This window comes from Heloderma suspectum, chromosome 5 (assembly GCF_057233095.1).
Source record: "Heloderma suspectum isolate Gila_16-S chromosome 5, 16-S_ref, whole genome shotgun sequence".
Taxonomy (NCBI): domain Eukaryota; kingdom Metazoa; phylum Chordata; class Lepidosauria; order Squamata; family Helodermatidae; genus Heloderma; species Heloderma suspectum.
In genome coordinates, this window is record NC_139462.1 from 168,531,526 (window position 1) to 168,559,145 (window position 27,620).

The 27,620-nt window shown below is 43.2% G+C and overlaps 1 protein-coding gene across 3 annotated transcripts in view; it reads right to left on the reverse strand.

Moving 5' to 3' along the window:
• RBMS3 (RNA binding motif single stranded interacting protein 3) overlaps positions 1-27,620 on the reverse strand; it is a 1,080,127-nt gene that overhangs the window by 481,375 nt on the left and 571,132 nt on the right. The window lies entirely within an intron of this gene.

The window sequence follows — 27,620 nt, forward strand, 5'->3', positions numbered from 1 at the left end:
TGCATAGCACCGCATCACTGCCACCAAAGCATTCAAAGTGGTACAATGAAAAAACAATGAAACTCAAAGATACACTTAAAACCAGTCCTAACTATATAAAATAAAATCAAGAACACCACCAAGTCTTCGTAAAGAACCAGGATTTAGCCAGACACTGGTTAAACACTATGAGAGAAGTGGCGAGACACAATTCTGATGGAGTCCCATGCTTCACACTTCTTGCTTCTCGAAGAGAAGAGACATGGAGCAGTCTACAGCTGTCTGCAAATGGCCTCACTAAACTCTCTGCCCTATTTGTGGGCAGAGAAATTGGGGGGACCATTTCTCCAAATTTCTCCAAGGGGAGAAGACTCATGGAGGAGACTCTAACAAGCCAAAGTTTGAAGCCAGAGTTTGTTGTTGGTTTCTAATTCCTGCCTTAATAGGAGAGCGATAAGCTAGAAGTCCCAGCTGGACTGTTATGCTACATTTCTGCTTCCTGGTTCGTTTCTGGTTAATTTAGCTGCTGCTGCAGCCGGGAGGAGCCAAGCAGGAGCGATCAGGCTGCATGCACCAGGATGCGGCTCATGAATGATAAGCTAGAATTCTCCACAATTCTGGCTTATCACTGCGTGAGAACGAGGCCTAAGAGTAATAATCTACTCTAGAACTGTGATCTTTTAAATGGAAGCAGTGACAGATTTTCTTTTCTTGGGCTCCAAGATCACCGCAGACGGTGACTGTAGCCATGAAATTAAAAGATGCTTGCTCCTTGGGAGGAAAGCTATGGCAAACCTAGACAGCATAGTAAGAAGCAGAGACATCACCTTGCAGACAAAGATTCGTATAATCAAAGCTATGGTTTTCCCAGTAGCAACGTATGGCTGTGAGAGCTGGACTATAAGGAAGGCTGAGCGCCGAAGAACTGATGCTTTCGAACTGTGGTGCTGGAGAAGACTCTTACGAGTCCCCTGGACTGCAAGGAGGTCAAATCAGTCAATCCTAAAGGAAATCAACCCTGACTGCTCATTGGAAGGACAGATACTGAAGCTGAAGCTCAAGTATTTTGGCCACCTAATGCAAAGAGAAAACTCTCTGGAAAAGACCCTGATGCTGGGAAAGATTGAAGGCAAAAGGAGAAGGGGACGGCAGAGGATGAGATGGCTAGATAGCATCACCAATCCAATGAATATGAACTTGAGCACACTCTGGGAGAATGTGGAGGACAGGAAGGCCTGGCGTGCTATGGTCCATGGGGTCACGAAGAGTCAGACACGACTTAAAGACTGAACAACAACAACAACAACAACAATCTTAAATAGGACACCCTTCACAAAGGCAGTATATTTGATTGGTGTGGGTTTCAAAGCTGTAAAGAGCACTAAAACAGTACCAAGTGCTCCATTCAGTTTGATTTGATATTGTATTGGATTGTGCTAGCACTTTGCCCCCTTTTCCCCACAGCTTAATATCTGTAAGTAAACAGGGGCAAATAATATCCAAGTGATGTACAGTATATGTACATAAAATTAAGCAAAATGTCCAGAAAAAAATAAGTTGCTCATTAGTAAATTCATCTCCCTCTAGGGACTGATGCTAGCCAAAACTAATTGTCAACACATGTTTTGTAATCGCAGACCACTGAAGGGAAAGACAGAGATGTTCTATCCATGACTGTGTAACATCTAAGCAAACTTTCTATGTATCACAGGCTAAGGCCCTCTTTGTGCCTTGCTCTGAATCCATGTGATCTAATTGCATCAGTGTATTTGGCCAAACATGCCAACATAAGAACTGGTCTACATATTGCTCTCTATGCATTGGCTGAATCTACACCTAGCAGTTATACCATTATCATACCGTTATCCTAATTATTGGTACACATGACACCAATGGACACTGATCATTATGATAATGGTATAACTACTATGTGTAGATTCAGCCACTGATGCCACCAGCAATGCATGTGACTAATGCCTGCTGTACCTAATCTCAGTTCTAATTGTCCTCTTCAGTCAATGTCCCCATCAATATCAAATTAATCCTTAAAACCTTTCTTTAGAGTACCTTCTCCTGTCTCTTATATTCAGAATATTTGATGTTTGGGAGCCCTCTGCCTTGACAAGTAGAGAAGGGGCCATCCCTATGAAATTATAAGTACTGGTGATTATCTTTGCATTCAGTATGTGTCATGATGACCATTGTCCTGTCCCTCAGTCTGCAATCAGCTTTTTCCTACACCCAAGCTGGATCTTACCATGCCTATAATCCCTTTGGTCTGTTGAGTTCCAATACGATTTCTGAGTCCTTAATTGCCTTGTCTTAATTGCCATGCCTATTTGTTCTCATCCTAATTTTATATTCTGATTCCACATATATGCCTCAGCTTTAAGAGAACATTTTGCACAAATTATTTGTCTGGGTGCTTTGCTTTAACCATGACCTCTGGGAGCATCTCTAGAGCATGACCTCTACAGTATGACTTTTCCAAATACTGTTGGGAATAATGCAACATGTGACTTTGAAGGGCTGAAGAACAGCAGTGTGGAAAGAAAGTATTCAAAAATAATAATAATACTTCCACCATACAAGCTTTACTGCTTTTCACTTTACTATATCAGTAAAACACTCAAATGTCACTACACTAATTAGAATTAATTTAGATAACTTTTTCCTAAATTAATTACATTAGTTACATTCATTCTGATAATTGGTCATAAAGCTGAATTTTGCCAGATGGAATGGTAGTTCACAATATCATATCTTTTTTGTTTATGTACTGTGACTTGTCTTTGGGGATTTGGGGCTCTCTCATCATTAAAAGCAATATTGTTGTAATTCCATTCACACATAGTACTAAAAGTATATTGCTGAGTGTATTACACATTGGACTACTGTATTGTACTGTACATGGGGCTTCCTTTGAAGAAGACTCCAAAACTTCAGCTGGTGCAGAATGCAGCTGACCAAGGGTTGGTGGGGCGATCCGATCCGATCATATAACACCTATATTGTGCCAGCTGCACTGGTTACCAGTATGTTTCTAAGCCCAATTTAAAACTAAAGTTTTGACCTTTAAAGCCTTAAATGGGTTGGAACCAAATTACTTGAAGAACCACCTTCACCCATATCAGCCTCGACGCACTTTAAGATCAGTGAGAGAGGGCCTTCTCATTTGCTCACCTGTGACAGCAGTTAGGTGGGTGACTACTTGAGAGAGGGTCTTTTCCACAGTGGCCCTACACCTCTGGAATTAGTTGCCATTGGGGGTTTGCCAGGCCCCATTATTGCAGACTTTTAAGAAGGCCCCAAAACTTAATGCTTTACTCTGGCCTTTCCCTGATTGTGTCTTACTGGACTCTGGTGTAGCTGCAGTTCTCTGCCGTAAGTTTTATTTTATGCTGGTGCTTGATTATTTATTTATTTATTTATTTATTAGATTGCTTGCTGCTTTTGCTGTTTTGATTGTGTTTTTACTCTTTTTATTGTGTTCTTTATTGTTTTTATTGCCAAATCAGATTTTATTATGTGCTTTATAGTTGTACGCTGACTTGGGAGGGCTCCTGTCCAAGAAATATTTTAAATAAGTAAATATACATAAATACTATTACTAGATGAAACCTCCCTACCACCAATCCTCCTCTGAGCTAGAGGGAGGACTGAGGCCAGACAACATGACACCCTCAACTGAAATGACTGTGGATCATCAGTGCATATATGGATGCCCTTCACATAGTTTCTATGGTTTAGTCAAGAACACTTGACTCTTCAGTTAGTACTTAAAATTGTTGGTTTAGTGTTTTACATGATTTAGGGTACAATCCTATCCATGTTTAGACTGAAAAAAAGTCCTACAACTCCCAGCATTAGCCAGCCAGCCATCTCCTCTGAAGTGACTACAGTTGTGTTTGATGGGTTTTACTCCAAGGTAAATCTGTACAGGATTGCAGCCTTATTTATTTATGAATAAATGAAACCCATTCTGAAACCTATTGGTGATTCGCAAGACATTTCTAAAGCAAATCCATAGTAAGAATGAGGGGCTGCATTATCTAAAATAATTATCAAAAACAATCCACCCTTGCCCTGATATTTCACATTAAAAGTTAATACATGGAACAAGGCTTACCGTCTACTGAAGCAATATTTTCCAGCCAACAATGTTTGATTGACATCCTGGTCAGAAATGTCATAGGGGAAATTTTGTTTTGTTTTTGTCTTAAATCTGGTTATAAGAGAAATTAGACTTTCAAGCTGTAGTGCCCCTGCAGTAGGCCTCTTAATTTAGAGGTGCCAAGATAGTGATAAATCAGATCCAGGTTTACTTACAAGTAGTACTTTACTGAATACCATCAGCACACAGGCGTACCCAATGGTTGGATCAGACAGCTTCTCTGAACCCAGAGCCATGGGGTAAAATGGGTTTTATACCATACATGTGAGCAATGAGGCAGCATGACAACAGCAAGCGTTATTTAGCATTCATCTGCAACTTTACCAGCATAGGCTAACAGTGCTTGGTCAGAAGGGAAACAATCAGAGCTTTCCCAGCAGAGACACCTGCAGCTTTAAGGCAAACAAGCTTCACTTCCCAGGCACATCTTGATAAGACACTCCAGCTCATTAGTATGGAATGTGCTGAAGCCACGCTATCCACCTTTGACTCATCCTGGTAAATCAAGAGGCCTATTAGGGAAAACAGCAGCCAACTGAACCGAAGTCAAAGAGCATTATGGATCATCTAAGCCCCTCTAAAACTAATAATAGCAGGGTTCAGGTCTGAGGCCTTACATTAGGCTTCTAACAAGCTAAGGGAGCAATCCCATGGCCACTAGTTATCAGCTAGACGGCCACAGGATGTGTGGTTTTCCAGGAACCGACCTCAGAGACCGCGCTCCGAGGTCAGATCCCGGAGAACTGACCTTCCCCCCCACTTCCATGCTGCCTCACAGGCAACGCGGAACAGCTCTGCACTTCGAAGAGGAGTGTGGAGCAGCCAAAACAGAGCGTTCCAGGGGGCGTTCTGGGGCGGGGAAGACAGTAATGCTGATACAACACATCCTATATGTCGTCTGGCAACTTCCTCCGCCACTCCACCTCCCGAAATCGGCTGTCTTGCTGCAAATGTAGGGCAGGAGAAGCACAGAGGGAATGATCCCTCCATGTTTCTTCTGCCCTGCATTGGAGAGGTGGTCACATCTGAGTTCAGAGGCAGCCGCCTATCCCCATAGGATGGTGCCCTAAGTAATGCCTTGGCAAATAAACACAGAAATATGTATTGGCTACATATGAAAGGAGAAATTCTTCAGTTATTGCAAGTAAGAAAACCTGTCACCTAGTCTTACTATAATGGGATGTTTATAAATTTGCTTCTTCATGTGGCAGTATACTGGCTAGATGAATAATATTGTTATTGCACAATGACCTGGGCAGCCCACCTAGGATGTGCCCAGAGAATGTGCTTTAAAATAATTACTGCAAATTAGGAAATACGTAGTTTTCCACTCATTAAAAACAAAACTGCTTTGAAACAAGCATTTAAGGTTTATTATTCTGGTTTTCTTTTCCACCCAGACCCGACTACAAATTATCCATATAATATCTACCATTACCCTAATAATCTGTGATGTATCTTATGCAAGAAATAGTGGGCTCAGTCCAGAGAGAATTAGGCATAAGGCATACCAACATCCCATTGATGTCAATGGGATCTAAACACTTAACTCTGTGTAGAAATACCATTGATTTAATGGGACTTCCCCAGGATTATTTACAGGAACTTTGCCAAGACCAAGTGGATTTCATGAGTGAAGAGTAATTTTACCACTTTATCGCTGATAAAGTCTGACATTCCTAAAACTGAGATCTGCAATCTAGTTGATGGGAGAATCTAGATGGTTCATCTCCCCTGAACTAAAGTGAAACATACTTGCTTAAATTCAGTAACTTTGCTCATTTGTGGAGTGGAGAAATCTCATTCTGGTGATTGTTTGCTCACAGTTATTAAATAAGGCTGCAATCCTGCACTCAATTAGTATGCTTAAATTTCATAAACTACAATTAGCTTTAACCAATTTGTGTGTAGGATTGCAGTTTAAGGCAACATTCAAAAGATAGTGCATTTTAAAATGGAAATAATAGCCAAAATAATGCCAGGATTTCTCCCAGAATATCCCTGACAGTTCTCAGATCTTCACTTAGATATCAATCACTTAAAAAAAAATACAGAGCTTTAAAAAAGTGTTGGTTAATCTTTAAAATAACACTGTAGCATTGCATTCCAAACATCTGCAATCTTCGTCTTTACTTGAATGTTTTCTATTATTTAAAGGTGCAATCCTATGCATGTTTAGACAGAAAAAATGTCCTACAACTCCCAGCATTCCCCAGCCAGCATGGCTTTGAATTATAGGACCTTGTTCTATCTAAACATGCATGGGAATTCTGCATGCCTTTAGGGAAGGATCATACCACTAGATGGTTGCCAGTCCTCTAATAATCCTATACCCACTGCCTGGGGGGTGGGGTGGGAAGGGGGAATAAGCCCCATTAAACTCAAAGGACTTACTCTGAATAAACATGGATAAGATTGTGCTGTCAAGTGTTTACCACAAGGCTATTCATTTTACATTTTATGCAGCTTTTCATAGAATCATAGGGTTGAAAGGGGCCTATAAGACTATCAAGTCCAACCCCCTGCTCAATGCAGGAAGCCTGATTCCCACAGTCTCCCATCCAAGTACTAACCAGGGCTGACCCAGCTTAGCTTTCGAGATCATACAACATTGGGCGCATCCAGCCCTTTCTCCTCTTCACTTTTTAAACTTTAAACTTAAATATTGCTGTGGGGAAGAAAGGTAAAGACTAACAGAAAGTCCTAAAATCTGAGACAGAAAAGATGAAAGCCAGCTACCACCAGGGACTGTCAACAACAGATCATTGCAAGTTAGGCATTTTATGGAGTTCACCTACAGCGCACAAGAATCACACGTCAGCCTACAGAACTTCCTTTCATTATTTACAAGTTATAAATGTCTAGGTGCCTCAGCTCTCTGAAATAATAATTATTATGCAGCTTCTAATACCACTACTTTTCCAGATGAGTTTATTTATTTTTGAAATTATTTATACAAACTGTATTAAATATTACTATTAACCACTTGGAGATTTTTTTAAATATGGTCTGCTTTATATACATCCATTAAATAACTAAATTAATTAATTAAATAAACAATACCTTTATTTTAATGGCTGATACATTAGGCGTATTCATTTCCAAGCAGTGGATGTAACAACTCAAAAAGAAAACAAATACGTTTTTCTCTAATGAATTTTTTTAAGGAAACAAACAAAACCACCATATTCATCATCATTACCATTGTGTTTGTATGGTGATTTTCTATGGTAAAACTATGCTCAAAGTGGCTTACATTAATAAAAATGTAAATTGTGATCTTGAAGTAGCAAAATCCTGCAATCTTCAGTCATTGCTTCTTTTTAAAAAGTCTTCTTGGTTCCGTGTTTCTTCCTGACTGAGGCTTGATTTATATGTTACTTTTTTAAGTGGTTAAGGGTGCAATCCTATGCATATTAAGATAGAAAAAAAGTCCTACAACTCCCAGCATTACCCAGCCAGCAGTAATTTTCACAAGCTGAAAAATACGGAAAATCCACTGACCGGTCCAACTCGTTGCAGGACAAATTGGGCAAGGTAGCAAAACACAGAACGAAGGGGGGGGGGGCTGTGCTGACGAAACCTTGTCAAGCTCCACCCCGCAAATGGATTCCTCCGGCATTCTTATACCTAACATTTCTGTTCTCCTGCTCTCCACTACCACCATTCCACGCGTTACAACTGCTTCAACATTCCTGATATATTAGAACAACAACCTATTTGCCATCCCTGATAGATAGATAGATAGATAGATAGATTAAAAATACTCTGAGCATGTGCAGTTTTGCATTATAAACTCACTTAAATTGTGGCACCATCAAAATGGAGTTTGCTTCTGCTGCCCTGATCACCTGCTGCTCTCTGGTTGCTTACCTGGAGCCTTCCTGAGCTGCAAGGCCCTGGACTATGGCCCCAAACTCCAGGCCCAGCTGCACCACTGTCCCTACTTTGCCAGAACAAGCCCCTGGACACCCTAGAGAACCCCTCTAGTTTGTCAGTCTTGACTTTAGAGGGGTGAAACCTCTAGTCTATATGGTTTCTGAATGATATTCAGTATATTCTTCAACTTCTGTGTTAAGAACCAAATTAAAACTGGGCAGCAGATTTTACAAAGTGTCAGTGAGCTCTAAAGGGAGTGACTACAACCTCGATCCTGGCTTAGCTGTATTGGTGCAAGCAGCAACTTTGACTACTCTGGTTGCTCTGCTCCCAAGAAACCACTACCCCATCCCCATTGCTATGAAGTTCAGGCACTGCATGTTTGCATCACATGCTGTGATCAAGAGCCAAGGAAGCTGCAGTGCAAATGACATAGCACGGCGAATCGTAGCACTGGGCCATAACCTTGGAGACCTGTAGCTAGGGATGCTCAAGGAATACGATCTGGAGAACTCCTATATGACATGTCCTGATCTGCAGACAGATGTGCAGATTGGATCACAGCTGGGCAACAGAGTTAATACTTTTCCGAATCTTGCGATGCCGTTCTTGATTATTTAAGGGCGCAGACCTAGGCGTGTCTTGTAGGACTTATTTTTCTGTAAACATGCATAGGATTGCACCCTAAACAGATCAAAATATGCATTTGAAATCTATATTTTGAGAGGGCAGGGTTATTTTTAGGAAAGGTAGTGGGGGGGGGTTGGCAGATTAATGTGGAAACAGAATAGAATTATGGGTAAGAAATAATGCAAAAGAGACACAGAGCAGAAACAAACAGTCCACCCCAGCCCAGCCTCAAATTAAAAGCTATGCCAAAATCAATCCCTGAGTTGTGGTGTCTGTTGAACCTTGATTACTCAGTTCAGGCTCCATACAGATGTTGGTAACAGAACAGGTTTATTAAACACTGGTTATATTCAGCTCGCTGGCAGGTATCAGAAAACATACGCCTGCCTTCCTAGTCCAAGAAAAGTGAGGAGGGGAGGAGCCTGGAAGCTGAGTTGTATTTAATAGGACCATGCATAGCTAACCCACTGTGCCTGAATACAATACACACACACAGACACACACAGTTTGTCCAGTTTTGCTTTATATCCAAATAATGCACAGAAAACTAGTAATCTCCATCATTGCCTCAGTCAAATGATTATCCAGCTGTATGTATGTAAAACAACTTTCTTTAAGGAGCCTTCAAAACACCCACACACTACATGGCAGAGCCAAGGATAGAATTTCAGTCCTGCATGCAACAATTTCCTGTCTTTAGCTAGTCTGCACCAGCCCCTAATGTTATATTAATGTCATTTTGGTGGGTGTGATTGAATTATCTACAGCATTAGGGGATCTGAGGGGTTATGAGAGCACATATTTCTCAGCACCACAGTTACTAACTAATATTAAGCATCAGCTGTGTGGCTTCAGATGATCAGATCGCAGCACCAGAAGACAGTTACATTCAGAGACAAAGAGCACTTCACTGTTGGCATCAGGCCTGATACGGCGAACTCTGTATGCATAAAAGCTTCCATTGAAGTCAGTGAAAGCCCTCTTCAACTCAGCCCACAGCATTATTGAAGGCAAACAGCACATCCTCAACATTCAAAGCGTAATGTGTTGACAGGTCAGGTGGCTGTTTTTCTGTGCGGAGGGGGCCATGCACACACTTTGGCTATATTCTGCAAAGTTTAATGACAGCAAAAGCTTGAAAGGTGTAATATCTTAGCGTCCAGGGAATGCCGAGATGGCGGTCGAAATCTGATGGGAAAAGCCAGCCTGTTAGCTAATGTTACTGCTGCAGAGAAATACTAAGGGGAAAGGGAGAGGCAAGCAATGGAAAATGGCAAAAGAAACAGAAAGCTAGCTATGTTAAAGCAAGCCTCCACCACGTACCTGTCTGAATTGACTGAGGGGTTTTCATTCACACATCCCTTTATGATCTTACTGAGGACTTCTTTTCACCAGCCCAGTAACAAACAATGGCTGTGTTTGGATATAATGCTAAACCGTAGTTCTGAACTATGGGAACAAGCCTGGGTGAGCCTTGGGCTCATATGCTCCTCCTCTGGTGCAGCCCTGAGGAGCTTGGAAGCATACACTTCTGTTTTCAGCCTACCATGGTAACCCATTTTATCTGAATTGAGAACTGAAGTTAGTTTTACTATTGTTTAGGGAAACAAGCCAGGATAATCAACCACGATCCTTGCCCATCTTGGCTATTAATATCTATCAGGACTGAGTTAACACCACCTTGAGGAATGACATGATCCCCACTTCCTTGAAGGAGGCCATGATGAGACCTTTAGTAAAGAAACCAAATTTAGATCGAATAGTTTGGGATAATTACAGCCCAATGCTTAATGTTCCCTTCTTGGCACAGTGTTACAATGGTTTCAGTTCTTCCTGGGGGATCAGATCCAGAAGGTGGTGCTGGTGGATTCCTGCTTTAACCCTTGGCCATTGGCTTGTGTAGTGACACAAGGTTCTATCTTGTCTCCTATACTTTTCAACATCTACATGAAATGACTGGAGAAGTAAGGATTTGTGAACAAGCAATTTTCATCATCACACTGATTCTCTGAAGACCAATTTGAAGCTAGTATTGTTTTGTCTCCCGCATTGGTTTGCATCCTTTTCTTGTTTCGGTCAAATGGGTAAAGTGTGCATTTTCAAAAGAGCACATTCAAAATGTGTACTTTCCCCATATAGAGTAAAGCATTAAAATGCATATTTTTTTCAAGCATGAATGCAAATTTGGGAATTGGCAAGAACAGGCTCTCCTGCTCACATTCAGAGTTGCGATCATGGAGTGTTCTCATGATTTGCAAACATTACCCAAATTTTCATACGACATCCCTTTGGGAAAGGCATCTGGTTGCTTGGGCTGAGGTGTCCTCAGTATGTGGATGACACTTACCCCTACCTTTCATTTGTATTTGCACATCCCAGAGAGGTTTTGGAACTCTTGAACTAGTATATGCAGTAGGAAGGGTGAATCTGTCTATTTCAACTTCTCAGTATTAAGTTTGGTTCATCCTGAACATCAAGATTTATTTAAAGTTTGCATAAAAATATGTAGGTATTTTTGTTCATGTTTCTCCAAATACATGCATTTTGTATGCAATTTTGCCTAAGATAAAAATCATTGCATTTCCCTAATATACTTATTTTTTACTCTCTTTTTTTTAATTGGAGAACTCCGCAAATTTCAGAGACATGTGAAGGATCTGAGTTTCAGTTCACATACTGGTTCAAAGGTGCAAAATTAGTTAAATTCACATGAAAATGCAAACCAGACAAATTTCTCCCCCAGCCTTCATTAAGACTAACCACAGTTCGTCAGATTTTTGAATATAATGAGTAACTGTGGTTTATTGAAAATGGTCTGTGAGTAATTATGCGAATGGGTGTGCAATGCTACTCAGCTGCTGGTGTAAATGTTTTCCAAGTGCATAGGCTGCAAACCTATGCACACTTACTTGGGAGCAATGCCCACTGAACAAAGTGGAACTCACTTTGGAGTAAACATGCATAGACTTGCAATGTCAGTTACTGACACACTTGAGGGCAATCTCAGCAACACGATAAACCTGTATTCACAAACACTTAACCAGTGTTTTAAAGTGAGCCCCACAACCATGGTGACATTCTGTTAAATTCTGAATGAGAGTAAACCACTAAAATCACCAGGATAGTGCAATAGTGCACTGTGCTGTAAGCTTACCCCAACCTTATTAGTCAGTGTGCTTTTCCACAGAAAAGATTCTGATACGGTATGAGCCCAGTAATGAAATACACCTAAGATACAGGGCAATACTTTACATTACATCTAAAATATAAGACCTGACGTAAGGGATTCTAAAAAAATCAGTAGCCAGGTTCAGGGTACTGGCCAATGTCCTGGGTAATGCTTGAGTTCCATTTAGGATGGATGTTCTTGCAAGTATTTTTCCCCACTCAGTGGTGAGACCAATAAGGAACTTGATCTTGTGGAAGGCATCAACGTATGTTCACTTCCTCAGCCACCTAGCAAACAGCAGGCCTGATTTTGAATGGCTGCATTTCAGAGGAAGAATGCAAGCACTTTAACCTAATGGGAGTCTTTGTTAGATGGTGCAATGGGCATACAGCTGCAGTAACTGGAAGAATAGTCACCTGGGGTGTTGTTGTTTTTTCTAGGTGCTGCTAGAGCAGCATCAAAAGGCTAGAGACCTTCCCATAATTAAGAAGCCCTTTTTCTCTTGTGCAAAGTGTAATAAAGATGACAACAGACCAAACAATTTCAGGAGAGCTATAGAATATTTATGAAGCCTTCATCTCCTTATTATTACATGCTACAAGGCTGTTGTTTCAGCTTATTGGAGATGACAAAAGAGAAATCATACAATTAAATAAAATAAAGTATTTGTTTCAGTGTGGGCAATATTTAATAGTGGCACCATTACAGCCTGCCCTTTTCCTCTATTAGTGAGAATTACTGTCACATCTTGAAAGTGATCCTCTATACAAGCCTACAATACGTAATGAATAGGATTACACTCTGTCTCCCCTGTTTTTCTTTCTTTTAATTGCTCCAGTAGCTCAGAGCTCTACTTATTTTCTCTATTAGGAAGAACTATGCCTTGTGCATTTACAAGGAATCAAAGGTGAAATGGGGTCTTGTTTAGTCCCTAAGAAACCCCATTTTAATGCTTTTGTTTCATTTTAAGCTAGAAACTGATTTCATACATGTGCTGCACTGTCCACAATGTTTGAAATAAATTGTTCATTCAAACGGCTGTATTACATTATAGACTCCATGTTCCACCGAACTCAAAAATCTAGAAGCAACATTTATTTACATGCTAAGGATGAGATCTACAGGAGGAATGGGCAGATAAAGACAATCCACAAAAAAGAGGAGAAAGATGGAAGTTAATATTTAAGGGCAGGTGTGGGTAGTTCAGAAATGCAGTACCTTGGCCAGTGTCCAAGACAACCTTTAGCTTGTATGTCCAGTAGGGATGTACGAGAATTTCACTTCAGTTTACAAATCATTTGAACTTGCCCTGCTCACAATCTCAAACACAAACAGGGACATATATGGGGAGGGGGGGAGTTTGTGAATTCCTGAACTTGAGATCACATTCAAAAAGTGTATTTTTTAAAAATGAGCATTTTAAAATACACAGTTTTAAAAAAGAAATACACAGTTTCACACTTTAGTCAATGGGAGGTAGGGATGTACGAAAGTCACTTACCTTTCGCGGATTATGTTGATGGTGCGGGGGAGGCACTCCGTCCCTCCCCGCGGAATCCTGGACGGGGGGGAGGCGCTCCGTTCCTCCCCCCCGGAATCCTGGCCGGCCGGCTGTGCTCCGCAGGAATTCTGCAGAGCCACCGGCCGGCTCCGCCAGCAGCCGGACATCCGGCCGCTGGCTAGCAGGGACGCAAATGGTGGTGGCTGTAGCCGCCGCCGTTTGCGTCCCTGCAGTCAGCCGTGATAGGCTACGTAAATGTTTACGTAGCCTATCACGTCTGACTTTAAAAACAACAACAACAACAACAACGCATGTACGCAAATGGCAGCGGCCACAGCCGCCGCCATTTGTGTTCCTTATTTTGGCACGTCTTAATCTACGACAAGATTTACGTAGACTAAGACGGTGAAAATAAGGGGAACACAAATAGCGTAGCAGACGCTACGCTATTTGCGTTCCCCTTATTTTTGCTGTCTTAGTCTACGTAAATCTTGACGTAGACTAAGACGTGCCAAAATAAGGAGCGCAAATGGCAGTGGCCGTGGCCACCGCCATTTGCGTACGCACGGGTTTGTTTTTGTTTTTTTTAAGTCAGACATGATAGGCTACGTAAACATTTACGTAGCCTATCACGGGTTTTTTTAAAAACCTATGTAAATCTTTACATAGCCTATCACGTCTTTTTTTTTTTTTTTTAACTGGAAATGGCGGCGGCGGCAGCCGGTCAGAAGACCGGCCACTGCAGCTGCCACCGCCGAACCACCACTGGAGCCACCGCCGCCAGGAAGATCCACCCCAGGTAAGTCTCATCCCGGGGGGGGGGGACAGACCATTCCACCACCGATTTCGGGGGGCCGAATGCGCTGGCATTCAGCCTCCCCGAGATCCGTGGCGGAATTCTCTGACGTCCCTTGTGTGCACTTTCAAACAAACAAACAAACAAACAGGTTACAAATAGGAATGGGAGTGAGATGAACTGAGCTACAAAGTGGAGTTAAGAGAATCTCAATGAACTTGAGCATACCTAAGTCCGGGGGGATGCTTGAATTCTATTCTGAAATCTTTTATCCTTATCTTATACAGTATGCTGTTAAATAGTCCATAGGGATGGGAATGAAAAGTTTTCCTGTCGGTCCCTCCCATCTTTTCTACCTGTCTTTACAATTGCAATTCCTTTCCTCCAGGGGCCTTCTCCCTGGCAGAGATGATGTGCATAGCAGCAGTTTCCCACTGGAGATTCTTGGACCGGTAGTGGTAGTCCCAGTCCCATCCCCAGCAAGCAAAGATGCTCTTTAGAGGCTGGCAAGGACCCACTATGTCTACCACTGCTGCCTTCCCCTTCCTGCCCCAGATACTGGACCTTGGGTCAAGGGAAGAAGGGGAGATGGTGGCTGTAGTCCTTCGAGATTTTTGCACGTGCTCAGCTGAATGCTCACAATGCCTTGATCCCTTCCAAGGGAAGAAGCAGGATGCCCGTGCATTCCTAGTCACTTCTGCATATGATGCAATCGTTCTGAAATTCCAATTCTCTGTTATACCACACACATCCAAAATATACAAGCATGTGCAGGTGACAAAGCTGAACAGGAACACTAATCTGAATTACAAATAGTCAGGTTCTTTAATCAGAAAACAACTCACTAATGTATGTTCTATGGTACGATTTTATTCCTTAAGATAACCATGAACCTGTTATAGAAAAACTCAAAACATCAGGACTGTCTTGTAGTCATGAATTGAGCTGTCACTGAAGCACCTAGGGATGTACGAAACGACTTACCTGGTTCACTTCGTACATCCGTGGGGGGGGAGGTGCTCCATCCCTCCCACTGAAATCCTAAACGGCCGGCTCCACTCCATGGTGACTTCGCGGAGCCGCCAGCCAGGGCAGCCTGCAGCGAAATCCAGCCGCTGCTGGACTGCGCAGGGTTGCAAATGGTGGCCACCGTAGCCGCCGCCATTTGCGTCCCCTTTTTTTTTGCCATGATAGGCTACGTAAATATTTACGTAGCCTATCATAGTCTCCGCAGGGACGCAAATGGCGTCCCTGTGTTAGCCGTGATAGGCTACGTAAGTATTAATGTAGCCTATCATGGCTAAAATTGTGACGCAAATGGCGGCTGCAGACGCGGCCGCCTTTCGCAGGGCAGCACAAACAGCAGCAGGTGAGTGCTCCACTTTGCGCGCCTTTCGCGGGGTGGGGGGGTTGGGGGGCTTCATTCCGCCATGGGTTTCAGGGGGCCGAATGTGCTGGCATTCGGCCTCACTGAGATCCATGGCAGAATTCTCCGCCATCCCCAGAAGCACCGCAAATTGATCATGGTGGTGTAAGGAGTACAAGACAATAGTGAATCTGGAGACAAATGCTAGAATCGGAAACACTGTTTAAGGTTCATGCAAATATTCCACTAGCACAATGGGATATTTAACTGTTCCCCCTCCCACACCAAACTGTCCCTCATACCGTATCACAGCCTGCTTTTTAAACTCCCCCTGGTTTCAAAAGCCATTCACTGTGAGGATTGATGAGCTGGTGTTTGAGAAGTGAAGGGAAAGTAATATAGACTGAAGTACCAATAAATATATTCATTATGGCTTAAGACTGAGCTACTTGAATTTGAAGTTCGATCTCAAGGTGCAAAGAGCAAAGAAGCAAATTTAGCCACAATGCAAATAAGGAAAGTGGTCTATAGAGGGAGTCTTAGGGTGCTAAATTTACAGACAAATGTTACTTGATTCTTCTTCTGTCTGCATATCAAAAATTAATTCTTGCTTAGTTGCTTGCTACAGTGGAGAACGCTAGCACGCCAACAATACTTTTGAAATAACATTACGGCTGTCTCTGTTTCCAGCAATAAATCATAAATAAATGCTTCTCATTCAAATATTTCCAAGAAGTTACCAAATACTTGGAATAAAGAACACTGCATGTTACATGAGACAGAGCTCTTGTCACTGCTTGTTCAAAATAGTTAGCAACTGGAGTACAATGGCATTTTTGTTTGTGTGCCGATAATATGCCCCCGTGCTATGATCATGAGGCCCTCTTCCACATACCCCCTTGTCAAAATGGAGGCCATATGCTTAAATTCTTAGTGTTAGTAGAAAAAGATGCTCAGGATGTTTGCTTCTTCTGACATTCCATTATAAATATTATTACTAGTTCACATTATGGCATTAAGATAACATTTTGTGAAGAATGAGTACGCATCTTGTCTGCAGAGAGAACCACATAGAAAACCTTCTACTCTGGGATCATCATGGACATCAAAGGGGAATGACACATTCTTCCCCTAATGCCTGCACATTGGTAAATATTTATTGGCATAGATCCATGTGTCAAGAGGAGAAGGGTTCGTTCTAATAATGTTAGTTAGTAAGTATAGTTGGAGGTCTGTTACAGAATTCATCTTTGTCTGTCTAGTTCCTGTAAGTGCATTTTGCACTGAGAAAGTACTAAGACTCCTTAGCCTAAAAGCCAAACAATATTATATCTGGTGCTTGCTAGATAGTCACACAGGACTTTCTCCCACTCCATCCTAGAAACAGCAAAGCAGGTTACCTTACACCACAGGACAGAGGCGAGCGAGTCACCATCACCAAGCTATCACAACGTAAAGTGCTTCTTGAGTAGGGGTGTACGAATTACTTACCCCATTCCGGTCCAGGGCATCCACGCGCGGGGGGGGAGAGGAGATGCATCCCTCTCCCTGGAATCCTCCCCAGCTGGCTCCGCTCCATGGCGAGTCTGCAGAGCCGCCGGCCAGGCCCACCCACAGCCAGACTTCTGTCTGCAGCTGGGCTGTGCCCACAAATGGTGGCTGCCGTAGTGGCCGCCATTTGCGTCCCTGTGTTAGCCGTGATAGGCTATGTATATATTTACGTAGCCTATCATGGCAAAGAGCAGGGACACAAATGGCAGCCGCTACATCATTGGTGTCCCTGCTCTTTTCGTGATAGGCTACGTAAATATATACGTAGCCTATCACGGGCAAGCGTAGGGCCACAAATGGAGGCTGTCGTAGCGGCCGCCATTAGCGACCACAGCAGCCCGGCAGCAGCTGGAACTGCCGCCGCCGCCACCAGGTAGGTCCGTCCCAGGGGGATTCCACGGGGGGGGGGAGGCCATTCTGCCACAGACTCCAGGGGGGTGGATTCTAAAGAATCCGGCCTCACTGGAGTCCGTGGCGGAATTCTCTGACATCCCTACTTCCCAGCCCTTTTGTTTTGCTTTAGAGAAGGAGTGAAAAAGCTAGGGATGTCAGAGAATTCCTCCACGGATCTCGGGGAGGCCGAATGCCAGAGCATTCGGCCCCCCGAAATCGGTGGTGGAACGGCCTGCCACCCCACCCCCCACTCCCCCGGGATGAGACTTACCTGGGGTGGTTCTTCCTGGCGGCGGCGGCAGCTCCGGCGGTGGCTCCGGCGGCGGCGGCCGGTCTTCCAACCAGCTGCCGCCGCCACCATTTCCAGTAAAACAAAACAAAACAAAACATGATAGGCTATGTAAAGATTTACATAGCCTATCACAGCTGACTTAAAAAAAACCAAAAAAAAACCCCACGCGTATTCCTTATTTTGGCACGTCTTAGTCTACATCAAGATTTACGTAGACTAAGACGGCGAAAATAAGGGGAACGCAAATAGCGTAGCGTCCGCTACGCTATTTGCGTTCCCCTTATTTTCGCCGTAGTCTACGTAAATGTTTATGTAGACTACACGTGCCAAAATAAGAAATACGTGCGGTGTTTTTTGTTTTTTTTAACTCAGCCGTGATAGGCTACGTAAACATTTACGTAGCCTATCACGGCTGACTGCAGGGATGCAAACGGCGGCAGCTACGGCCGCCGCCATCTGCGTTCCCGGCCGGCAGGATTCGCGGCGCCTCCCCCCCGGCCAGAATTTCGGGGGGGAGGGACGCAGCGCCTCCCCCCCGGCCAGAATTTCAGGGGGAGGGACGGAGCACCTCCCCCCACCGCGAATCAAATTTCGGTTCAGGTAAGTGACTTTCGTACATCCCTAGACTCCTCACCGGCGGATCCTGCCTGCTGCCGGCTCCGAAGCCCCAGCGATATGACCACCGTTGCCGTATCGCTGGCTAGACTGACTAACTGCCGATGCAAATGGCATCCAGTGTAGCCAAATACGCTATTTGCATCCCTGTTCCTTCGCATGATAGGCTACATAAAGATTTACGTAGCCTATCACGTCAAAGAGCAGGGACGCAAATGGCATATTTGGCTACGCTGGAGGGCATTTGCGTCCGCAGTTAGTCAGTCCAGCCAGCGATACGGCAATGAAGGCCGTATCGCTGGGGCTTCGGAGCCGGCCAGTGGCTCCACAGAATCGCCGCTAAGCGGAGCTGGCCTGTAAGGATTCTGAGGGGGAGGAGCAGATCGCCTCCCCCCCCAGCGGACCCCCCACAGATGGCAAGGTAAGGGATTCGTACATCCCTATGTCAGAGAAATCCGCTGCAGATTCAAATGAGGCCAGATTCTTTGGAATCCAGCCTCAGGAATCCACAGTGGATCGGGACCACTTACCTCTGCTCCAAGAGGCCTGGATGCGGAATGGCACTCGGCTGCTTCTTGCCACCCAGAGCCATTCACCTCCTCCCTGTCTCTGCCAATTGCCATGTCTTTTCTTTAAAAAAAAGAAAAGGTGATCAGCAGGATGTGCCCATAGACTTAGACGCAAATAGAGCCGTGAATCTTGCATCTAAGCCTATGGACACATAGACTTAAGACAGAAGATTCATGACTCTATTTGCATCTAAGTCTATGGGCACCTCCTGCCAATCGCCATTTAAAAAAAAAAAAAAAAAAAAGACATGGCGATGGGCAGGGACAGGGAGGAAGCGAATGGCTCTGGCTGGCAGGAAGGAAGGTAAGTGGCCCCCAAGCTGGTCCCCCCCCCTCTTGAGGGGAATCCTCGTGGAGCGGAGCCACTCCAGAGGAATCTCATGGGGAGGAACAGATTGCTTCCCCCCCCCCCATGGATTCCCCACCGGAACAGATGGTGGGGAATCCGTACATCCCTAGATAATGGAAACAGAAGCTAATGGAGGAGTATGGGATTTTTTTAAAGGAATCAGCTTTACTGTGAAGAGAGGCTTTCCCCCTCTCCCCGCTTTCTCCTTTCCCCTGAATGTCCAGATGCATGTCAGGAGCAAGCCTCATTGAGCACAATGGGAGTTACTTCCGAGTAGACACACATATGCTTGTGCTGGGAAATGGGGGGGGGGGAAACACATAGAGGGAAACTAGTCCCTATTTTAACCCAGAGGACCTCACTGACCACAAGGGGAGTTACGTCTGTGGAGACAGTAATGGGTTTGTTGTAGGAAAGAGAGTAGTACACACAAAGACGGAATCTATCCCCTATTGTAACCTGCAGGATAGCTATAACAAAGCTGCGAAGTACTTTCTTCCTAAGACAATTCATTGGAGTCTCAGAGCCTCACTTGGTTGCTTAAACGCATTTAAATAATTGGGCTTTAATGCGTGCCATTTCAATTGAGGGGGAATCTCAGCCTCATCCACTGCAGTGGGAGTTACTTCTGAGGAGACACTAATGGGTTTGTTGTGGGAAAGACACCGAAACCAGCCCCCATTTTAATGCACAGGATCTCTACATTGAAGCTGTAAATGAGTTATGTCCTAAGGCAATGGACCAAAGCCTCAAGATCGCGCTTAATCACATTTCAAGAACTGAGGGCTTTGATATGTGCCATGTCAACTGTGCAGCTTCTCTGTCATTTCTGTGGTCATTGAGAGGGCAAGCCTCATTCAGCACAATCGGAGAAAACACCCCTGGACTGGGGTCATGGGCTGTGTTCTAGTGCTTATTTTCAATGATGTTTTAAAAGTTGGTCCCTCGGCATTCTGCTCCAAAATGGCGATGAAACTTCCGTAAAACAGGGAGGAAAAGGGTTGGGTCACTGAGGTGAGAGTGACACGCCCACAAAGGCGTGTGCCCCATGGACAGGACTATGATACCGGACCCAGTGCGATTGTGGAAACAGGTCAGTAATGAAGCCATGGTAAGCTGGAAAAGTCGGACTATAAGCAGTCTCAGAAGAAGTGGTTTTTAGCAATAAAATGCGGCACTGGAGCTGAATGGCCACGATATCATAAAAACACAGAGACCTCACCGTGCAGCCAGCTTGGAGTAAATAGCTGGTGGAAACACAGCCCAGGTGTTTTGTTAACTACTAAAGGGCAGAAAAGTAATAATTATCTGTCAAAACATGTATGTTCTTTAACAACGGCCACTCAGCTGGATGTTTTAACAGACAGTTGCGTAAGAAGTGTTTTAGGTAGAGTTGGGGCCCACCAATTTTGATCCAGAATATGCTGGGTCATTTTGAGCCTTTTGGGAGAATTCTATGAAAAAACCAACTTATTAATTAATTAATTTTGTAAATGCTTGGAAGTTTAGAAAGATTCATCAGCCTGGAAGCAGCTTCTCCACCATCCTCATCTGCGTTTCCCTCATCTGAAGTTGTGTGTGTGCGTGTGTGTGTGTGCGTGTGTATAAATGGTAGCTGAGAAGGCTTACAAACAAGAAGAGCTTGAACTAAATTTCTGTCTTTCTGCAGTGAAAGCTTCTGAGCATGTCCAAGCCTTCCATTGTCTATGCCAATGGGAAAGAACTATAAGGGATGGCAAAAAGAGAGAGAGAGGGATGGTGGGATGCTGGGGGGAGAGAGAAGTGGTTCTGGCTCCACCCACCATTGGCTCCAGCCCCAGGTCAAATTTTCTGATGGGTCAGCAGCTTTCCATAGAAAAAAGTTCCTCGCATCTACTCTAGGGGACCTCTGTGAATTATAGTTTCAAAAAAAAAAATCTTACACATACATTTGCCAAGTGGAATAAAATACAGAACACTACACTTCCCCGAATCAGCAATTCAGGTTAAGAAATTGTTTAGAAGCAGCCTTCAGCTAAACTCTGAGAACTGCATATTTTTGTTCATCCTTAACAACAAGTGAAGAGTGATTTAAAAACACTACACTTCCTGAGTTGACCTCTACAACAACAACCGAAAAGGGACCTAGCAAATATTTTGAGCTGAGGTGAAATTTGGAGGGGGCTGGGCTCAAGTGATGATGGAGTTCTCTTCTGAAACACTTCTGAAATTCTTCTCCTTCCCTACTAATTCATTTTGAAGGGAAAATGGGTACGTAACACTCCCTGAAGCACTTTGGCTGTTTTCTGAAAGGTGACTCCTGAAATTGTTCTCGTGGACATTGGGGATAGTTTTAAAATGTACAAACAGAGGGTCTCCAAACGGAACTTGCCATCACAAGAATGTGCTAAAAAACAAAAACAAAAAAAAACTATGCAAAGATTTGTGGTTTGCACCAGACAACATTGAAAAAGGGAATCTTCATCATGTCACTCAGCCTACAACAGCAGAGAGACACTGTGTGTGTGTACGCATACATGTATGCATGCGTGCTGGGTTTTCCAAGACTTTCTCAGAGATATAGCTAACTAAGAAGAACATAATCATTATTTCTCTCTAGCAGCATTAGATTCTTCCCTTGTCTCATCTGCCTGTATTGCTTGATTTTTCAAGTTATGGGAGAGGAGAAGGAGGATAACCAAGCACCAGAATAGCCTGCAACACCCTAAGTACTTAAATGGAAATTTTCCATTTAGGCTCCTCTGTGGAGTGGCAAGAAGTTACAAAGTTTTATGTTACACTCTGGAAAAAGTGTTTGTGATTAAGCAACTGGGGCTCCAGATGGAGACATATGCAGCTGCTATTTGTTCTTTGGCCTGGGTAGGCCATGGGTGCTTTCAGATTCTCAAACATTTACATTCATAATAAGCCAACAGCTCAGAGCCTAATGGACATAGCCAGCAGTGCTGATACGGTTGACTGACCAGATGCAGAAAACATGCTCAGGGAGAGCTGAAATGAAGAGGATAATGAAAGAATAGAAGCACAGAAGTGTCTCCCTAGGTCAGAAGATACTCATTAAATGTGTTTGCCTTCCTCGTTCCTTGACGCTGCTTTCCCATGCCCCATAATAAGCACATAGCTAGTTATTAAAAATTAACAAGTATCACTTAAAAAACAACAACAACCAAACCCAATGCATTGATGAATAGGTCAGTCAATAAACTGTGACCACCAATGTAACCCTAATGGATGAGCCTAATTTTGTTTGGCTTTCCTTTATGTTAGGAAATTACACGTTAGGAGATTACAGCGGCTGGAGCAAAAGTTTATCAGGCAATTTGGGCAAATGTTAAGGTTTCACAGGGGAGACCTTTGAGAATAACTCCATTTTGTCAGGCAGGTCTTGCTTTGACAATCAGGGTTACTAAGCTTATGTCTGCTTACTTAGCGGTTACTAGCAAGGTGGAAAAATTCCAAGAAGCCCAAAGTAAATATTTAGGCACTGGGCTCTGTATAGTGTTGAGAATGTGTATACATTTTTATTGCCCACACCAAATTTCTAGGGACAAAGATGATCTGGCACCCAGAATTCTTCGCCCTCAGTTATTACAAAACAACGATGTGATCGCTTACTTTCAACTGCATTGACATATTTGCTTTGGTGGATTTTACTTTCGAGAAACAACAACCTATGCTTAATTTTTAACCAACCTGTCCTGTGTGTGTGTGTGTGCGTGCTGTATATGCACAACCATCCGCGTGCGTGCACACACACACACACACAAACAGCACAGCAGGACAATGTGCTCCTATCTAATTCAATCCATTTTATCGAACCACAAAGGGAATGGAAAATCCTTAAGAAACTCTGTCACTAGATCTCAGGACTGTATGCCCTAAATTTTTAGGCCACTTGTGCACACAGGAAGGGTCTTTTGACTAATGCAATGAGCCCAGGTACCAGTAGAAGAAACGGATCCCTTAAAGACCCCAACTAGTGGCCTTGCAGATATTTTGGCCTACAACTCTCATGATCCCTCACCATTGGCCATGTTGGCTAGGGCTGATGGGAGCTGTAGGCCAAAACATCTGGAGGACGACAAGTTGCCTATCTCTGCCTTAAAAAGAAGGACCCATATAAAGTTGACAAGCAATTTATTAATCTTCCTTTATTACTTGTGCATAAATATCAGGTGAAGTGACGAAATCCTGAACCTGAAAGATACCAAAAATAAGGGAGCATGATGTGGACAGCACGAGAATGCAATTCTGCTTTAGAAATTTATACTGGGATAAAATGTCAGAAAACCCCTGTGGCTCATTATTCCTTCATAGTGGAAAAGCACCCACATCACTGCTAGGGGCAAAGAGCTATTGCCCCTACAATGAAGAGATCAGTGAGACTGAAAGATCTCAACCTTCTCTCCCATTTGTCCCAAACCATCAGTTAGATGATACATTTTCCATTACCAAATTATTTCTTCTAAAAACACTGAAACGAAAACATTCTCCTTACATTGCTTTTCTATATGCCTCTTGTTAGGGGTGGGCAGGTTCAGAGATAAAACTGTGTATGTTATCCACACATTTCCTACCTGATGTGTTGATTTCTGAAGTACAGAGTTTCAAAAAAGAAAAAGAAACTCTGTCACACTTTGCAGTGAAAAAAAGATCGCTAACTTTCTAAACAGGGACTGTTGCAGGTGTTCAAATCTAGCCTATATTGGTTTTGTTCTTTTCTTCGTTATACAGTGCAGAGTTTCACAACCCAGATGGGACTTCCTGCAGTGCCTTAGGCACAGGCTGACCTAGGGCTCCACACTCATTTATGAAAGAGAAACGGCATGGGGTCGGGGAGGACTGGCTGATTGCCTTCTAAAGTTCACTTTGAGGCTTGTTTCCAGCTAAGTAGAATGATATGGGGGAGTGGAGGTGGATGCTAGTTAACATTAATGACTCTGGATTATTTTGTTGCAAAAGACAACATGAGTGTCAATTTGTTATTTGTATGTCATCTATACATGTAGCACTTAAGTATAAAAGTTAGGCTAATGTACTGTTTCTACACGCTCTTCTGTATATTCAGATGTGTAGAAAGGGACATCTGCCTTACATGAGGTCGGACAATATATCCTTCCAGCCCATTATTGTCTCCTGTGATTGGCAGGATCTTAGACTAAGGTCTTTCCCATCATATGCTACCTGATCCTTTTACCTGGAGATGCCAGAGACTGAACATGGGACTCCTACTACACACAAATCATGGCCATCACTCAGCTATGGTCTCTTCCCACTTTGACACCACATCCCTTTGATTGTTGACATGCTGTCATATTCACGGAACTTTATAATCTTTGCCCTTTCAACTGTGTTTGAATATATTTTGCTAATGTTAAGTTGTTGTTTTTTTAATAGTGACCAATCAGCTGGCTGAGCAGGGTCTCTGGACTACATCTCACCACACTTTGCCCATATTGGCTGTGGCCCACGTTACGCTGTCCCTAATGCAGCGGTCTATGGAACTTCCAGCACAGGTGGTTTGATATGCTATTGCTCAAGCCCGTTTTTCATCATGTACACCTGTCACAGGAAAATTAGTCTATGCTATCTAAATACTGGTTGCAAAAATCAGATCTGACATACATACATACTAGCAATTATTTCACTGGTTTTACTTATGTGTGAATTTTACAGTAAGTGAAGAATGTTTTATTTGTCATCCTCATTATTGTATTTATTATTATTTATTTATTACATTTATATCCTACCTTTTTTCCTCTTGCAAGGAACATATATATATATATATACACACACACACACACACACACACACACATACATATACATACATACATACAATAATGGGTAGGAAGGATAAATTGTCTAACATTTTTTTTTTTAAAAGTCACTTAAAAAAAGTAGTTTTGACCCTTGCCCAAAATGTTTTTTTTTAAGAGTAAAACCCTAGTTTTACAGAGAATCATAGAATAGTAGGGTTGGAAAGGGCCTACAAGACCATCGAGTCCACCCCCCTGCTCAATGCAGGAATCCAAGTCAGATCATCCCCGACAGATGGCTGTCCAGCCTTGTCTTGAACATGAGAATACTCATGTTCCCTGTAAAACTAGGGTTTTACTCTTAAAAAAAACATTTTGGGCAAGCATGGGCTGCAAAGTTAAATGGATGTGATCGGGATCCATAGCTCCTTGGACACAAAAAGAAACAGTGAATGAGTGGTGCTCTTCATTAAAACTGAATGCACCTATGAATCTCCATCTGCTTTAGATGAACATGGCTTCTTGAAGATGCAGATGACAAGTCTGGGTGGCCAAGATTGGTCAAATGTCCTCTATCATACTATGCCAGTTTCTGTAAGTGCAATACCTTGCACATGCAGAGATAAATATGCAGATCTTCTCTGCCAATCCACACAACACAGGAATGTTTTTCCTCAACACGCAGTGGAATCCACTATTCCACTACGCAAACAGCAGAACCATGTAGCATTGCTCCCACGAGCAGCTAAATTCCATATGGGGCTTCAGAAAGAGATGTATGTCTACAAAATTCCTAAAACATATTGCTTGATTAGGATGAATAGCTACAATCCTGCCACTCAGTCACACACTAATAGCACAATCCCATATATGTCTACTCAAATGTAGAGTTCAATGGGCCTTACTCCAAAGTAAGTGGGTTTGGGATTGTACTGTAAGTTCAGTGGGGATCCCTACAGTTACATTTAAGCAACAATGCAACTACTAGGAATCCTACTTTAAAATATAGATTAGTATACAACAACAGTAGGTTCCTCTGGGGGTTGGGCTCGATGGTCTTATAGGCCCCTTCCAACCCTACTATTCTATGATTCTCTGATTCTCCATTAAGTATATAAAGCAGGGATGCTGAACTTCTTTCAGCCCAAGGGACGAATTCCATTTTGGAGAAGCTCCGGGGGGCTGCATTCCAGTGGTGGGTGGGGCTAAAGGGAAAAAGGGTAGGGAAACAAAAATACCAGCATATTTTGCCTTAAAGCTCTTACTGCCAGTAACCAAGCCTTAGAAGAGGCATTTCAACCTTTTAGAATGGGGAAAACCCCAGAGGGCTGGATTGGGACCCCAGGCCTGATATAAAGGTTCTGCACCCTCAATACAAAGGTTCAAAACTACTTTATTTTTAAGTGACTTCAAAAAAAAAAAAAAGTTCCTTGCAAGAGGAAAGGAGGCAGGATAAAAATGTAATAAATAAATAATAATAAAAAAACAATAATGAGGATGACAAATAAAACATTCTTTGGTTACTGTAAAATTCACATATAAGTAAGACCAGTGAAATAATTGCTAGTAATACATCATGATTTATCATCCAATATATGTGGATTTATTTTACTTTTTAAATATGGGGATGGGGAAGAGAAATACCAAGAAAAAATGAATACTTTTTCCATGGGCGATGTTCATGTTTCCTCCATGACTTTCAATACAATCATTGGGAATCTTTACACATTTTCCTATCACCCAGCAGCTCTGGTGTGAACATAGACATTCCAATCCCATGTAGTATGTTCAAAGGCTCTGAGGTGGTATTTGCTGTGTGCACAGAGCACTAGGGATGTCAGAGAATTCCACCACGGATCTTGGTGAGTCTGAATACCAGTGCATTCAGCCCCCCGAAATCCGTGGCGGAACGAAGCCCTCCACCCCACCCCGACCCGGTGAAAGGCACGCGAAATGGGACACTTACCCGGTGCCGTTTGCACTGCTTTGCGAATGGTGGTCGCATCTGCGGCTGCCATCCGCTACTTCATTATGGCCGTGATAGGCTACGTAAATACTTACGTAGCCTATCACAGCTAATGCAGGGATGGATGTCATTTGTGCCCCTGTCTTTTGCTGTGAAGGGAAGGCAAAAAAGGGGAATGCAAATGGCAGCCGCTGTAGCCGCCGCCATTTGCGTTCCCTTTTTTTTTTTGCCGTGATAGGCTATGTAAATATATACGTAGCCTATCACAGCAAAACACAGGGACGCAAATGGCAGCGGCTACGGTGGCCACCATCTGCATCCCTCTGCAGCCCAGTGACCGGATGTCCAGCTGTGGCAGCCCCGGCTGATGGCTCCGCAGAGTTGCTGCGGAGTGGAGCCGACCGGGGAGAATTTCAGGGGGAGGGATGGAGCGCCTCCCCCCCACCGCGAATGTCACCCTTCGAAAAGGTAAGTGACTTTCGTACATCCCTACAGAGCACTTCTATTTATTTAAAACATTTGAATCTCACCTTTCTATCTAGCCAGGCATCCATGGAGACTTACAACCTAATTAAAAACACAATCTACTATAATCCAGTGATAAAGAATAATAATTACACAAATATAAAACCA